This window comes from Siniperca chuatsi, linkage group LG23 (genome assembly GCF_020085105.1).
Source record: "Siniperca chuatsi isolate FFG_IHB_CAS linkage group LG23, ASM2008510v1, whole genome shotgun sequence".
In the NCBI taxonomy this organism is placed as follows: domain Eukaryota; kingdom Metazoa; phylum Chordata; class Actinopteri; order Centrarchiformes; family Sinipercidae; genus Siniperca; species Siniperca chuatsi.
This window is the reverse complement of record NC_058064.1, coordinates 22797823-22802599: the sequence shown is the minus strand read 5'-3', so window position 1 is coordinate 22802599 and position 4777 is coordinate 22797823.

Here is a 4777-nt window from a genome sequence, read left to right as displayed (position 1 = left end):
TAGAGCTAGTCCAAGCTATTGTTGATTTTCCGGTTCCCCATATTTGAACACAAGTCGTGGGTATGTGTGGGTTTTACCAGCTTTTGTTCCAACTTTGCTGCCATTACAGCACCACTGACCAATCTGTTGCAGAAAGAGGTGAAGTGGTGAGTGTCAGGAGGCTTTAGCTCAGGTCAAGGCTATTTTTTCCAGCACCCAAGTCCAGAAGGATCCTGACTTTAGCTCACCAGTTGCTCTGGCTGTAGACTTGTAGCGATTGAAGCTGTCCTCCTTCAGTCAGGTGAGGACAGTTAAAGACCAGTGGCATACTATTTCAAGAAGCTAAACAAACATCAACAACTCCTATTATGGACTACACACGATTAGACCAAAACTCCTACACTAGATGTGTAGCTAAATTTAAGGAAGTGATTCCATCTGCATTTAATTCAATGCCATATCTCAATATAACAGAGGACTCCTACATTAATTTCAGTCCAGTCCCAAATTGATCATCTTGTTGATAGTGCTGCAGGCTCACTGCAAATAAAACACTTGTATATATATATATATATATATATATATATATATATATATATATATATATCATAGTACCCTATTACCCCACTAGAACACTGCGCTCCCAGAATGCATGGTTACTTGAGGTTCCTAGAGTCTTCAAAAGTAGAATGAGAGCCAGAGCTCCTCTGGAGTCTGGATCTATGATTGCGGGCCTCCTACTGCTCCCATGTTCCTGCTCAACAACCGCTACTACAATTATTAGTCTTATTACTATTATTATTTTATTAATATTAAATTAAATTGACAATCTTGTTGCTAGTGCTGCAGGCTCACTGCGAACGACACTCAATTCTATTGCCCCTCTAAAAAAGAAGATAATAAAAGAAAGAAGGTTAGCTCCATGGTATAACCCGAGACAAAATTCATCACATCCTGCCCTCAATCAGCAATGATTTGTCCTTACAGACAATCTTAGAAACAACTGTAAAACCTGATATATATTTTGACTGCTTCTCTCCCATTGACCTTCTCCAACTAACTTCAATGATTTCGTCATCTAAGCAATCAACCGGCTGCTTAAAGAAGTTTTACCCTTAGTTAGCACTTCTTTACTAGATTTCTGTCTTTGTTAACAGGCTATGTACCACAGTCCTTTAAAGTAGGTGTAATCTCTTCTTAAAAACCCCCACTCTTGATCCAGGGGTTTTAGCAAACTATAGACCTATATCTAACCTTCCCTTTCTCTCTAAGATCCTTGAGAAAGCAGTCACCAATCAGTTGTGTGACGTTTTACATAACAAAAGCTTATTTGAGGATTTTCAGTCAGGATTTAGAGTGCATCATAGCACAGAGACACAATTTGTATATGTTAACGATGAATCCTCCATGCATGCCAAAGTTAGTCATGGAATTCCACAAGATTCTGTGCTTGGACCAATTCTATTCACCTTATATATGCTTCCTTTAGGCAAAATTATTAAGAAACACTCCATAAACTTTCATTGTTATGCTGATGATACCCAATTATATCTATCGATCAAGCCAGATGAAACTAATCAGTTAGCTAAACTTTAAGCATGCCTTAAAGACATAAAAACTGGATGGTATGCAATTTTCTGATGTTGAACAAAACTGAAGTTATTGTACTTGGACCCAAACACCTCAGAGACATGTTGTCTAAAGATGTAGTTGCTCTAGATGGCATTGCCCTGGTCTCCAGCACCACTGTAAGGAACCTCAGAGTTATCTTTGATCAGGATATGTCCTTTTACAAATTTCAAGGACTGCCTTTTTTCATCTACGTAACATTGCAAAAATCAGGCACATCCTGTCTCTTAATGGTCTGGCACCATCATATCTTAAAGAGGCAGTGTAGTCCCTCATTCACCAGGAGTGTTCCATCGTAGAAAAGGTTTCAGTCAGATTCCCTGCCCTCAGGAAAGAGTCTTCCTGAGTGTCTGCTGTTTACCTCTTGACATTTGGGAACCATGAACACCCCATTCTAAGGTATGCCAAATGTCAAAATATAAGGGTATATTTCTTAAAATTTGACATTTGACATACCTCAGAATGGAGAATTCAGTATTCCTATATGGCCAGCCCACCATGTCAAAAATGTTCTTATTTGTCTGATTGGGATTTTCTGGTTCTGGTACTCTGTGGGGTCCTCCAGTAACCAGGCATTGGGCTCAAGGCTCTAAATGCCCCAAGACAAGACTGTCAATCCTGGGGAGACCTTCAGGAACCAGGCCTCGGGATCAGAGGCTCTCAATGCCTCAAAATAGGCTGTCATTCCTGGGGAGACCTCCATCAGACTCTCCCTCCTCTGCATGCCCCAAGACAGGCTGTCATTCCTAGGTAGACCTCCAGCTGGCTCTCCCTCCCCTTTGTCAAAAATGTTCCAATTGACATTTGGAAACCCTGAACACCCCATTCATTCAAAAGTGTGCCAAATGTCAAGTTCCAGGGGTCAATTCCTTACATTTTGAAATTTGGAACACCTTTGGGGTGGCTGTGGCTTAGTGGTAGAGCAGGTTGTCCACCAATTGGAAGGTCAGTGGTTCAATATCGGCTTCCCCCAGGTCACATGTCGAAGTGTCCTTGGGCAAGACACTGAACCCCAAATTGCTCCCGAGTATGTGTGAATGCTTAGTTAGTTTCTTTGAACTGATGAGCAGTTAGCATCTGCCATCAATGTGTGAATGGGGTGAATGAGATATGTAGTGTGTGAAGTGCTTTGAGTAGTCAGAAGACTAGAAAGGCGCTATACAAGTACAGTCCATTTGTGTGAAGCGGGCTGGTGGGCAATACCTAAAATAAAGACTTGTAATAGAGGTATTGTTATGAAATTAAAATGTGTTACACAATAGAGTCTGATCTTTAAGTCTGACTTGGGTCCAACTCTGGAAAGAAGTTAGCTAACCAAAGGGCCATCAAAGTCAGTGCTCGATTTGCTAAAAGAATGTCCTGAGACAAGGTGACTGGTGCAATTGGGCTATTTGTTGTGAAAATATGGCCAAATGAAAAGGTGACATTTGGGAATACTCCATTCAACAGCATGCCAAATGTCAGAATATAAGGAATCAACACTTAAATTTTGACATTTGGCATACCTCAGAATGGAGCAGTCAGTGTTCCCATTTGGACAGCATGCCGTGTCAAAAATGTTCCTGTTTGTCAGAGTGACATTTGGAAACCCTGAACACCCCATTCAAAGGTCAGCCAAATGTCAAAGACCAATTAGTAATTTTATGTTGACTTTTTATTCATGACATAGATATATATGGTTCTCTCGACCAGTGTCTGAGCTGTTTCCCAGTGTGAAAGTGGTGCCATCATGTGTGGTGTTCTCTCTCTAAACCCAGGCTGAGCAGAGGTAAGGCAGTCACATGCTTTCACTTCACCACTCCATTAAAGGGTGTTCCAAATGTCAAAATATCTGGACAAATTCTTCTGAATGGTCGAAGCATGTTCCCAGGCTGAAAAACGGGAACATTTTTGATGCTTTTCATGTTCCCATGTGTCGCTCTGACAAACAGGAACATTTTTGACACAGGGTTTGACACTCTGGAGCACTTTTGATATGGGGTTTGACAAACAGGAACTTTTTAGACAAACGGGAAACATTTTGACATTTTGAACATTTTTGACATGCACTTCATGTCATGTCAAAAATGTTCCCAAATTTCAACCCATTTGTCAAAAATGTTCCTAAATGTCAATTCAATTTTATTTATATAGCGCCAATTTATAACAGAAGTTATCTCATTGCATTTTTCCTATAGAGCAAGTCTAGACCGTACTCTTTATAATATTATTTACAGAGACTCAACAAATCCCACCATGAGCAAGCATTTGGTGACAGTGGCAAGAAAAACTTCCTTTAAGAGGCAGAAACCTTGGACAGAACCAGACTCAATGGTGGGCAACTATCTGCCGATGCCGTGTTAGGTTTTGAGGAGGGAGAGTTTTGGGGGAGGGGGGTGGGGGGGAGGGAGGCATAATGCAAATACCACCTAGAATTTTTAAAATAGTAGAAATGTAATGGTAATTTTAATATTAATAAATTAATAATAATAATAGGAATGACAGCTATAGGAACAATAATGTCAGTATTATTAACAGAGCCAATAACAACAACTGTAGTAGCAGTTGTCGAGCAGGAACATGGAGGCAGCAAGTGGCCCACAACCACAGATCCAGTCTCTGCAGCTCCGGAGGCAGAAATACCTGCTGAAAGTGACAGAAGGAGAGATGAAAGAAACGAGAAAGCACACAACTACGGGAGAGAGACAATGTTGAGTTAGTAACATGCAGTAATGGGATAAAAATGCATACAGATGGAGAGAAGGAGAGAGGAAAGATGTGCAGTCTAGGCCTATAGCAGCATAACCAAGGGATGGTTCAGGGCTCACCCAAGCCAGCCCTAACTATAAGCTTTATGAAAGAGGAGAGTCTTAAGCCTACTCTTAAATGTGGAGATGGTGTCTGCCTCCCAAACACAATCACCTGATTCCACAGGAGATGAGCTTGATAACTAAAAGCCCTGACTCCCGTTCTACTTTTGGAGACTCTAGGAACCACAAGTAACCCTTCATCCTGGGAGGGCGGTGTTCTAGTGGGGTAATAAGGTATCATGAGATCTTTAAAATACAATGGTGCTTGACCATTAAGAGCTTTGTAGGTGAGGAGAAGGATTTTAAATTCTATTCTGGATTTTGCAGGGAGCCAGTGCAGAGAAGCTAATTTTGGAGAAATATGATCTCTTTTCCTAGGT